Source organism: Antechinus flavipes, chromosome 3 (assembly GCF_016432865.1).
Source record: "Antechinus flavipes isolate AdamAnt ecotype Samford, QLD, Australia chromosome 3, AdamAnt_v2, whole genome shotgun sequence".
Classification (NCBI taxonomy): domain Eukaryota; kingdom Metazoa; phylum Chordata; class Mammalia; order Dasyuromorphia; family Dasyuridae; genus Antechinus; species Antechinus flavipes.
The window spans coordinates 128,342,662-128,355,608 of NC_067400.1; the positions used below are offsets into that span (position 1 = coordinate 128,342,662).

Genomic DNA, 12,947 nt, shown 5'->3' on the forward strand with positions numbered 1-12,947 from the left:
ACCCAAAGAAAGAACACTGGGAAATGTATGTAAATTGCTTGCATTTTTGTCTTTTTTCCCAGGTTATTTTTACCTTCTGAATCCAATTCTTCCTGTGCAACAAGAGAACTGTTCGATTCTGCACACATATATTGTATCTAGGATACAGTGCGACATATTTAATTTGAATAGGACAGCTTGCCATCTGGGGGAGAGGATGAAGGGAGGGAGGGGAAAAGTCGGAAAAGAAGTGAGTGCATGGGATAATGTTGTAAAAAAAAAATTACCCAGGCACGGGGTCTGTCAATAAAAAGTTATAATAATAATTAAAAAAATAATAATTAAAAAATGAGATTCTTGGGTTGCCTGAAATAAAGCAGTATTGGCTAACATGGTTAGAAGGCTATTTGCTTTGAATTTCCATAAAAAAATAGGACCTAGAAGTCTATTATAAGAGTGGACATACAAGGTATAAATCTTACCTTGACACTTTCTTACTTGCTCTTTAAGTTCCTTAAAGAGCTGATATATATTAGAGGTTACAAAATTGATTTGGGCTGTGTCAATTCTTTGCACCATACCTATTGAATAAGCTGAATCAGATATCACCTGTCAGACTGGCTAGAATGACAGGGAAAGAGAATGTGGAATGTTGTAGGGGATGTGGGAAAACAGGGACACTAATACATTGTTGGTGGAATTTTGAATACATCCAACCATTCTGGAGAGCAATTTGGAACTATGCTCAAAAAGTTATGAAACTGGGCATATCCTTTGATTCAGCAGTGTTACTACTGAGCTTATATCCCAAAGAGAACATAAAGAAGGGAAAGGGATCTCTATGGGCACGAATGTTTGTGGCAGCCCTCTTTGTAGTGGCCAAAAACTGGAAACTGATTAGATGCCAACGGGTTTGCCGCCAGAACACAGGTGTAGTGAAAACCATTGCTAAGCCTCCACAAAAATGGGCAAGGAAAAGACTCATATTAACACTGTCGTCATTGGACATGTAGACTCTGGCAAGTCCACCACTACTGGTCACCTCATCTACAAATGTGGTGGAATTGATAAGAGAACCATTGAGAAGTTTTAGAAGGAGGCTGCTGATATGGGAAAGGGCTCCTTCAAATATGCCTGGGTCTTGGATAAACTGAAGGCTGAATGTGAGCGTGGTATCACTATTGATATCTCCCTGTGGAAATTTGAGACCAGCAAATACTATGTGACTATTATTGATGCTCCAGGGCACAGAGACTTTATCAAGAACATGATTACAGGCACATCTCAGGCTGACTGTGCTGTCCTGATTGTTGCTGCTGGTGTTGGTGAATTTGAAGCTGGTATCTCAAAGAATGGGCAGACCCGTGAGCATGCATGCCCTTCTGGCCTACACACTAGGTGTGAAACAATTGATTGTTGGTGTAAACAAAATGGATTCCAACAGATACCCATCAATTGGAGAATGGCTGAATAAATTGTGGTATATGAATATTATGGAATATTATTGTTTGGTAATAAATGATCAACAGGACGATTTCAGAAAGGCCTGGAGAGACTTACATGAACTGATGCTGAGTGAAACGAGCAGGGCCAGGAGATCATTATATACTTCACCAACAATACTATATGATGATCAATTCTGATGAACCTGGCCATCCTCAGCAATGAGATGAACCAAATCAGTTCCAATGGAGCAGTAATGAACTGAACCAGCTACACCCAGCAAAAGAACTCTGGCAGATGACTAAGAACCATTTCATTGAATTCTCAATCCCTATATTTTTGCCTGCCTGCATTTGGATTTCCTTCACAGGCTAATTGTACAATATTTCAGAGTCCAATTCTTTTTGTACAGCAAAATAATGGTTTGGTCATGTATACTTATTGCTATTTAATTTATACTTTAATATATTTAACATCTACTGGTCATCCTGCCATCTAGGGGAGAGGGTGGGAGGAAGGAGGGGAAAAATTGGAACAAAAGGTTTGGCAATTGTCAATGCTGTAAAATTACCTATACACATAACTTGTAAATAAAAAGCTATTAAAATTTTTTAAAAAATAAAAAAAATAAAAAGATGACTTCAAATCCAGCCTCAGATCCTTAATAATAATAGTGTGACTGAGTAAATCACTTAACTTCCATTTATATGTTTCCATCTGAGGATAATAAGAGCAACCAGCCTCATTTTGAGGAACAATTTTTTTTTAATAGAAAAAAAAAACCATAGTGCAGTGTCTAACATTATAAATGCTATAGAAATGTTAGTTATTGCTATTTATTTTATTGCATAATAAGGAAAAACCCTCTCCAATAGATAAGCAAAATATAATAAAAATGGTGCCACAAAAGAGTCAAATTAAAAAAACATAGAAAATAATATTCTAAATCATTAACAATAAGAGTAATGCAAAAAAAAAAAAATGACATTGGAGTTTTACATCAAAACCAGTAAATTAGCAAAGATGAGGAAAAATGATTATGTTAAAGGGCATGTGGAAAAACTGAAACACAACTGCATTGTTGGTGTGATTATAAAATGATCCAACCATTGTGGAGAGCAATAAGAAACTAGGCCACAGGGCTATAAAGTTATGCATATCCTTTGATTCAGCAGTGTCATTACTGGGTCTGTATCTCAAGGAAATCATAAAGGGGGGAGGGAGGGAATATCCATATGTGGAAAAAATGTTTCTAGTAGCTCTTTTTGTGGTAGCAAAAAAAAAAAAAAGGAAAATTATTAGGTACTCATCAATTGAGGATAAACAAGTTGAATATTATTTTTCATTTAAAAATGATTAACAAGCTGACTTAGAAAGACCTAGAAATATTTACATGAACTGATGTTGAGAAAAAACAAGCAGAACCAGGAACACATTATAGACCATAACAGCAATAATATTGTGATGATCGGCTACGAAAGACTTGGTTTTTCTCAGGAGCTCAGTGAACCAAAGCAATCCAAATACGCTTTAAACAGAAAATGCCATTTGCATCCAGAAAAAAGAACTAAATAGACTGAATGTAAATCAACACATGCTATTTTCACTTCTTTTTCTTCTTTTTTTTTTTTTAATCTCTTCCATTGTTTTAACTTTTGCTCTGAATTTTCTCTCTCCTCTGATTCATAAAACAATGCATATTTAAAAAATAAACTATAGGAGAGAAAAATGCTGGAGATCTAGCTCATTCTCAAAATCTTTTTTTTAAATTGCCCCCAGAATAACTTCTTATTAAGAACTCTGAAAACAATATGTGATTAGACTCTCCTATAACTGGTAGAATTCCCTTTACTAGTATGACAAAAAAGACTTCCAATATTTTAATATACTTCCTAAGTGAACTATGAAGAGGTTTTTTTTTTTCTTAATCACTTTTGGCTATGACCATAAGTCTTTAAAAATGGTGTGATCCAGCTTATTTTATCAACCAACATGGAACATTGATGTTCTCGGGGATCTGACAAGTTTGATATGTTTTCCAGCTGAGTGTATATCATGTTACTCACATAGACTTCCATTTTCAGTTAGTCAAACAAAAATGGGATGCTATTTCTGTGCCCATTTCCATGAAGTTTTACTTTTAATTTTGGAATTTAAATATTTGTGTTTTTTAATGACCTTAAATGTCAGTTAAGAATAGAAAATATGAAATCCATCTATCTAGTTATACTAATTTCAATTTTGGGATTAAATATCTTTCAGACCTTAGGCAAATAGGCCATATCCTGAATAACTAAATGAAAATAAATCTGAAAGAAATTTTATATCACATTCATATCACCTGCCTCTTAATGTGAATGACTAAGTGTAATTCCATGATATAAAATACCTGGCATCTGGAAAATAAGCTCTAAATTATCAGAACAGGGAAGTAGAGAGCCTGGGAATATTTTCCCTTCTTGCCCCTTCCCCTCAGTAACCCCTGTTGATGAAACAGAAGAAAGAATACGTATAATAAATGAAAAATTCATCTATTTCTCAACACAAGGAGGTCCTAGACTTTATCAAACTAGGAAAAATAAAGGTAAGTTTTTGTTTGTCTCCCTCCCTGCCATCCCAGTACTCAAAATTACACACTCCAAAGGGGACAGAAGATAGAACTCTGAGTTAGGGCAACTATTTTTTAATTATTTTAATAAAACTTTTTAATTTTAAAACATATGCATGGATAATTTGACAACATTGACCCTTGCATAGCCTTGTGTTTCAGATTTCCTCTTCTTTCTTCCCACCCCCTCTGCTAGGTGGCTAGCAATCCAATATATGTTTTACATATATTAAAATATATGTTAAATACTATATATATAAAAACATTTATACAATTCTCTTAAAGCACAAGAAAAATCAGATAAAAAGAAAATAAATGAGTACGAAAACAAAATGCAAGCAAACAACAAAATGAGTGAGAATGTTATGTTAAATTCCTACAATCCTCTCTCTGCATGTAAATGGTTTTCTTCATCACAAAATCATTGGAACAGTCATCAATCATCTCATTATTGGAGTCACATTCATCAGAATTGATCTTTGTATAATATTGATGTTGTGTACAGTGGTCTTCTGGTTCTGCTTATGTCACTTATCATCAGTTCATGTAAGTTTCTCCAAGCCTTTCTAAAATTATCCTCCTGATCATTTCTTACAGAACATTAATATTCCATAACATTCATATACCATAACTTATTCAGCAATTCTCCAAATAATGGGCATCCACTTAGTTTCCAGTTTCTTGCCACTACAAAAAGGGCTGCCACAAACATTTTTGCACATGTGGTTCCCTTTCCTTCCTTTAAAATCTCTTTGAAATTAAGGCCCAATAGAAACACTGCTGAGTCAAAGGCTATGTACAGTTTGAGAATTTTTTGAACTTAGTTCCAAATTGCTCTCCAGAATGACTGGATCCATTCACAGTTCCACCAACAATGTATTAGTGTCCCAGTTTTCCCACATCCCCTCAAACATTCGTCCTTGTCTTTTCCTGTAATTTTAGCCAATATGAGAGGTACCTCAGAGTTGTCTTAATTTGCATTTCTCTGATAAATAATGATTTAGAGCACCTTCTCATCTGATTAGAAATAGTTTTGATTTCTTCATTTGAAAACTGTCTGTTCTTATCCTTTGACCATTTATCAATTAAAGAATGGCTTGGATTCTTATAAATTTGAGTTAATTCTCTATATATTTAGAAATGAGGCCTCTATCAGAACCCTTAAATGTAAAAATGATCTCCCAATTTATTGCTTTCCTTCTGATCTTGTCTGAATCAGTTTGTTTGCATAAACCTTTATAACTTAATATAATCAAAATTATCTATCTAGAGTTCAGTTATAAGTTCTACCTCTTCTTTGGACACAACTTCCTTTTCCACAGATCTGAGACATAAACTATCCTCTGTTCTTATAATTTGCTTATAATATCGCTTTTTATGTCTAAATCATGAACCCAATTAGGTCTTGTTTGGTATGTGGTATTAGGTGTGGGTCAAGCCCTAATTTTTTCCATACGAATTTCCAATATTCCCAGCAGTTTTTGTCAAATAGTGAGTTCTTATCCCCAAAGCTGGGGTCTCTAGGTTTGTCAAACACTACATTGTTATAGTTATTGCCCATTTTGTCCTGTGATATTAACCTATTCTACTGATTGACTATTCTATTCCTTAGGCAATAATAGATGGTTTTGATGACCATTGCTTTACAATATAGTTTTAGGTTTAGCTAGGCTACCTTCATTAGCATTTTTTCACTAATTCAGTTAGGGCAACTATTAATTTCCCTTATAAATATATTTGAGTTTCAGTGACTAGTTTGACACTATTAAAAAAAAACAAACACGAGTTCCGGTTAAGATGGCAGAGAGGAGGAACATAGCTGTGTAGCTCCGCATTTTTCTCTGCTCCATTTCATTACAAGCCTCTGAATTGATGCTTGACTGAAAAAAAAACAAAAAAACCCAAAAATAGTTACCAAGAGAAGCCATCCTTGAGATTCGCCAAGAAAGGTCTGTTTTTGCATGAGGGCTGGGATGGTTTTGGATTGGGCACAGGGTGTGGGCAAGCAGCTGAGAGCACGGAAGGCTGCTCACAGCAGAGCAGACTGGAGAGGGGGTGGAGTGTGATCGCAGCCGTCTCTGCAGAGAGAGCTTTGCTACAGGTTTGGATACTTTGCTCCGGCAGCAAGCCAGCAGCCCAGCAGAGAAACTAAAAACACCGGGGCGAAGAATACAACCCCAAACAGCTGGAGTCTCTCGGGATGGGGCCATCCCCCCCTCACACACACACATATACATACACACACACAGTGACTCAGCACGCTCTGGGATCTCAGAGCGCAGGCGCAGTACGGCTAGTGCCTTGGTGCTGCCCCCAAAGTCTGTAGAGGAAGCTCGGTAATGCCACCCAGCCCCTCCCTTCAAAAAGCAGACTCCAAATAAGGGGTGATTTCTTTTTCTCTTTTTGCTAGTTTGTCCTTGATTCTTTGACATAATGAGCAAAAAACTGAAGAGGACTTTAACCCTTGACAGCTTCTATACAGAAAGAGAGCAGACTCCAAATCCTGAGGAGACTAAAAACAGACAGGCTCCAGGTGAATCCCCAAAGGAGGAGATCATCTGTTCCTCAGCACAGATGAACCTCATAGAAGTAATTAAAAAGGCTCTCACAAGGGAGCTAGAAGAAAAATGGGAAAAAGAGAGGGAGGCTTGGCAAGAGAGTCTGGAGAAGTCATCCCACTCAGTTAAAGAGAGAGTGGATAAAGAAATAAAATCCTTGAAAAATAGGATTAGTGAACTGGAAACAGAAAACAGCTCTTTAAAAAACAAAATTGGCAAAATGGAAAAAAATTCCACAGAACAAAAGAACTCAATGGGACAATTAGAAAAAGATTTTAAAAGAGTGAGTGAAGAAAACACTTCATTAAAAATCAGAATTGAACAATTGGAACTGAATGACTCGAGGAAACAAGAAGAATCAGTCAAGCAAATCCAAAAAAATCAAACAATGGAAAAGAATGTGAAATACCTTCTGGGGAAGACAACAAACCTGGAAAACAGATCCAGGAGAGAGAGTCTGAGAATCATTGGACTCCCAAAAAAGCATGATGAAAAAAAGAGCCTGGACACTATTTTCCAGGAAATTATCAAAGAGAACTGCCCAGAAGTCATAGGAACAGAGGATAAAATAGACATTGAAAGAATTCATCGATCACCCTCTGAAAGGGATCCTAAAATCAAAACACCAAGGAATATAGTGGCCAAATGCCAGAACCCTCAGACGAAGGAAAGATTATTGCAAGCAGCTAGAAAAACCCAATTCAAGTATCAAGGAGCCACAATAAGGATCACCAGGATTTGGCAGCATCCACACTAAAAGATTGAAGGGCCTGGAATATGATATTCCGAAAGGCTAAGGAACTTGATATACAACCAAAAATAACTTACCCAGTTAGAATGAGCATTTTTTTCCAGGGAAGAAAATGGACATTCAACGAAGTAAGCGAATTTCACCTATTTTTGATGAAAAAGCCAGAACTTAACAAAAAGGTTGATCTACAAATATAGAACTCAAGAGAAATCTAAAAAGGTAAAGATTAATCTTGGGAACTATATTTCTGATATAAAGAAGTATAAAGAATACATGTATACCTTGTTCTAGAAAGTTGATGTGGAAAGGACATTGTACCAGAAAAAGGGTAAAGTGGGAGTACTAGATCTCATGAAGAGGCAAAGGAAACCTATTATATCTGAGAGAAAGAATGGAGTGGGATGAATATAGTGGGTATCTTACTGCCTTCAGAATTGGCTTTAAGAGAAAAATTTTAGACATATTTAATTTATGGTGAAACTTCTCCCACCTCATTGAGAAGTGAGAAGGGAAAAGTGAAAAGGGAAGGAATAAGCTAAGTGGAAGGGAATACGGAAACGGGGAGGGAAAGGGGTAAGATAGGGGGAGGAAATCTAAGGCGGGGGGGTACTGAAAAGGGAGTGGTGTGAGAAGCAAGTGGTGCTCACAAGCTTAATACTGGGAAAGGGGGTAAGGGGGAAAGAAGGGAGAAAAGCATAAAAAGGGGTTAACAAGATAGCAACTAATACAGAATTGGTCATTTTAACCATAAATGTGAATGGGGTAAACTCCCCCATAAAGAGGAAGCGATTAGCAGAATGGATTAAAATACAGAAATCTACAATATGTTGTTTACAGGAAACACACCTGAAGTGGGGAGATACATGCAGGTTAAAGGTAAAAGGTTGGAGCAAAATCTACTATGCTTCAGGTGAAGTCAAATACGCAGGGGTAGCCATCCTGATCTCAGATCAAGCTAAAGCAAAAATTGATCTAATTAAAAGAGATAAGGAAGGGCACTATATCTTGCTAAAGGGTAGCATGGATAATGAAGCAATATCACTCACAACCATATATGCGCCAAGTAGTGTAGCATCTAATTTCTTAAAAGAAAAATTAAGAGAGCTGCAAGAAGAAATAGACAGCAAAACTATAATAGTGGGAGATCTCAACCTTGCACTCTCAGAATTAGATAAATCAAACCACAAAATAAATAAGAAAGAAGTCAAAGAGGTAAACAGAATACTAGAAAAGTTAGATATGATAGATCTCTGGAGAAAATGTAATGGAGACAGAAAGGAGTACACTTTCTTTTCAGCAGTTCATGGAAGCTATACAAAAATTGACCATATATTAGGACATAAAAACCTCAAATTCAAATGCAGTAAGGCAGAAATAGTAAATGCATCCTTTTGAGACCACAATGCAATGAAAATTACATTCAACAAAAAGCCAGGGGAAAGTAGACCAAAAAATAATTGGAAACTAAATAATCTCATACTAAAGAATGATTGGGTGAAACAGCAAATCATAGACATAATTAATAATTTCATCCAAGAAAACGATAATAATGAGACATCACACCAAATTGTATGGGATACAGCCAAACCAGTAATAAGGGGAAATTTCATATCTCTAGAGCCCTATTTGCATAAAATAGAGAAAGAGAAGCTCAATGAATTGGGCTTGCAACTAAAAATGCTAGAAAAGGAACAAATTAAAAACCCCTAGTCACATTCTAAACTTGAAATTCTAAAAATAAAAGGAGAGATCAATAAAATTGAAAGTAAAAAAAAAAAAACTATTGAATTAATTAATAAAACTAAGAGTTGGTTCTATGAAAAAAACAATAAAATAGACAAACCCTTAGTAAATCTGATTGAAAAAAGGAAAGAGGAAAATCAAATTGTTATTCTTAAAAATGAAAAGGGAGAACTCGCCACTAACGAAGAGGAAATTAGAGCAATAATTAGGAGTTACTTTGCCCAACTTTATGCCAATAAATTTGACAACTTAAATGAAATAGAAGAATACCTCCAAAAATATAGCTTGCCCAAACTAACAGAGGAAGAAGTAAATATCCTAAACAGTCCCCTCTCAGAAAAAGAAATAGAACAAATTATCAACCAACTCCTTAAGAAAAAATCCCCAGGACCAGATGGATTTACATGTGAATTCTACCAAACATTTAAAGAACAATTAACTCCAATGCTAAATAAACTATTTGAAAAGATAGGGATTGAAGGAGTCCTACCAAACTCCTTTTATGACACAGACATGGTACTGATACCTAAAACAGAGAAAGACTGAAAACAGAGAAAGAAAATTATAGACCAATCTCCCTAATGAATATTGATGCTAAAATCTTAAATAAAATATTAGCAAAAAGATTACAGAAAATCATCCTCAGGATAATACACTATGAACAAGTAGGATTTATACCAGGAATGCAGGGCTGGTTCAATATTAGGAAAACTATTAGCATAATTGACTATATCAATAACCAACAACAACAACAACAATAAAAAAAAAAACATATGATCATCTCAATAGATGCAGAAAAATCATTTGATAAAATTCAACATCCATTCCTAATAAAAACACTTGAGAGCATAGGAATAAATGGACTTTTCCTTAAAAGAGTCAGGAGCATATATTTAAAACCATCAGTAAGCATCAGATGTAATGGGGAAAAACTGGAATCTTTCCCAGGAAGATCTGGAGTGAAGCAAGGTTGCCCACTATCACCATTATTATTCAATATCGTATTAGAAACACTATCCTCTGCAATAAGAGTCAAGAAAGATATTAAAGGAATTAGAGTAGGCAATGAGGAAACCAAACTATCACTCTTTGCAGATGATATGATGGTATACCTAGAGAACCCCAGAGATTCTACTAAAAAGCTATCAGAAATAATTCACAATTTTAGTAATGTAGCTGGATACAAAATAAATCCCTATAAATCCTCAGCATTTTTATACATCTCCAACAAAATCCAACAGCAAGAGATACAAAGAGAAATTCCATTCAGAATAACTGTTGATAGCATAAAATATTTGGGAATCTATCTACCAAAGGAAAGTCAGGAATTATATGAACAAAATTATAAAAAAGTCTCCACACAAATAAAGTCAGACTTAAATAATTGGAAAAATATTAAGTGCCCTTGGATAGGCCTAGCGAATGTAATAAAGATGACAATACTCCCTAAACTAATCCATTTATTTAGTGCTATACCAATCAGACTTCCAAGAAAATATTATAATGATCTAGAAAAAATAACAACAAAATTCATATGGAACAATAAAAAGTCGAGAATCTCAAGGGAATTCATGAAAAAAAAATCAAATGAAGGTGGCCTAGCTGTACCTGATCTAAAATTATATTATAAAGCAGCAGTCACCAAAACCATTTGGTATGGGCTAAGAAATAGATTACTTGATCAGTGGAAAAGGTTAGGTTCACAAGACAGAATAGTCAACTATAATATCTAGTGTTTGACAAACCCAAAGATCCTAACTTTTGGGATAAGAATTCATTATTCGATAAAAACTGCTGGGATAACTGGAAATTAGTACGGCAGAAATTAGGCATGGACCCACACTTAACACCATATACCAAGATAAGATCTAAATGGGTCCATGACTTAGGCATAAAGAACAAGATTATAAATAAATTGGAGGAACATAGGATAGTTTATCTCTCAGACTTGTGGAGGAGAAAGAAATTTGTGACCAAAGATGAACTAGAGACCACTACTGATCACAAAATAGAAAATTTTGATTATATCAAATTAAAAAGCCTTTGTATAAATAAAACTAATGCAAACAAGATTAGAAGGGAAGCAACAAACTGGGAAAACATCTTCACAGTTAAAGGTCCTGATAAAGGCCTCATTTCTAAAATATATAGAGAGCTGACTCAAATTTATAAGAAATCAAGCCATTCTCCAATTGATAAATGGTCAAAGGATATGAACAGACAATTTTCAGATGATGAAATTGAAACTATTACCACTCATATGAAAGAGTGTTCCAAATCATTATTGATCAGAGAAATGCAAATTAAGACAACTCTGAGATACCACATCAGATTGGCTAAGATGACAGGAAAAAATAATGATGAATATTGGAGGGGATGCGGGAAAACGGGGACACTGATGCATTGTTGGTGGAACTGTGAATGAATCCAACCATTCTGGAGAGTAATCTGGAATTATGGCCAAAAAGTTACCAAATTGTGCATACCCTTTGATCCAGCAGTGTTTCTACTGGGCTTATATCCCAAAGAAATACTAAAGAAGGGAAAGGGACCTGTATGTGTTAAAATGTTTGTCGCAGCCATGTTTGTAGTGGCTAGAAACTAGAAGTTGAATGGATGCCCATCGATTGGAGAATGGCTGGGTAAATTGTGGTATATGAATGTTGTGGAATATTATTTTTCTGTAAGAAATGACCAGCAGAATGAATATAGAGAGGCTTGGAGAGACTTACATGAACTGATGCTAAGTGAAATGAGAAGAACCAGGAGATCACTTTACACTTTGACAATGATATTGTATGAGGATGTATTCTGATGGAAGTGGATTTCTTTGACAAAGACTCAATTTCAATTGATAAATGATGGACAGAAGCAGTTACACCCAAAGAAAGAATACTGGGAAACGAATGTGAGCTATTTGCATTTTTGTTTTTCTTTCTGAGTTGTTTTTTACCTTCTGAATCCAATTCTCCCTGTGCAACAAGAGAACTGCTCGGTTTTGCACACATATATTGTATCTAGGATATACTGCAACATATTTAACATATATAGGACTGCTTGCCATCTAGGGGAGGGGGTGGAGGGAGGGAGGGGAAAAATCGGAACAGAAGCTAGTGCAAGGGATGATTTTGTAAAAAAAAAAAAAAAAAATTACCCTGGCATGGATTCTGTCAATATAAAGTTATTATAAAATAAAATAAAATATTAAAAAAATAAAAAAACAAACACATTGCTATCTATTATAAAATGGTATTTATACAGAAAATATCTTCATGCTAAATATTAAATTTCCAAAAAAATTAGTGGACAGATTAGGGCTGAAAGGGTCATAGACAACAATAAAACCCATATTCCCATTTTACACATGAGAAAATGAAGTCTTAGGGAGGTTAAGTAAATATTCTTCCATCACCTCCATTAAATTTTGAATCTCTTGAAAACGGGGTTAAATTTACTTTTTGTTTGTCTTTCCAATACGGAACATAGCTCCTAGTGCATAGTAAATGCTTTCTTCTTAGCTGCTTGGATTTGAAGAGGCTTTATATGTAGTTTAATAAATGACAATTAAAATGTCTATTTTTAAAAAATTTTTATTAAGGAACCAAATTTATATCTGTTGTTTGATATGAACATTCCTAGTTAGACGGGACTCATGGTAATGTTTCATTATATTGACTATTTCACTCCTTGCTCTTCTCTGTTGACATTTAAAAAACTCCTGATAAACTTTTCCCTTATCAACATGTATATAAAACAATTATGTATATCTTCTGATTTCTAGAATCAGGAAGCGATATTGAACACCTGAATACTGAGTCTAGCCCTTCAGAAGACTAACAGTGAAGTTAAGACTCCTACCCTTAAG

At 35.0% G+C, this 12,947-nt stretch overlaps 1 pseudogene; it reads left to right on the plus strand.

The window, feature by feature from the left end:
- The first annotated feature begins 922 nt into the window (after positions 1-922).
- Positions 923-5,649, plus strand: LOC127557066 (elongation factor 1-alpha 1-like; annotated as a pseudogene).
- Positions 5,650-12,947: the final 7,298 nt, after the last annotated feature.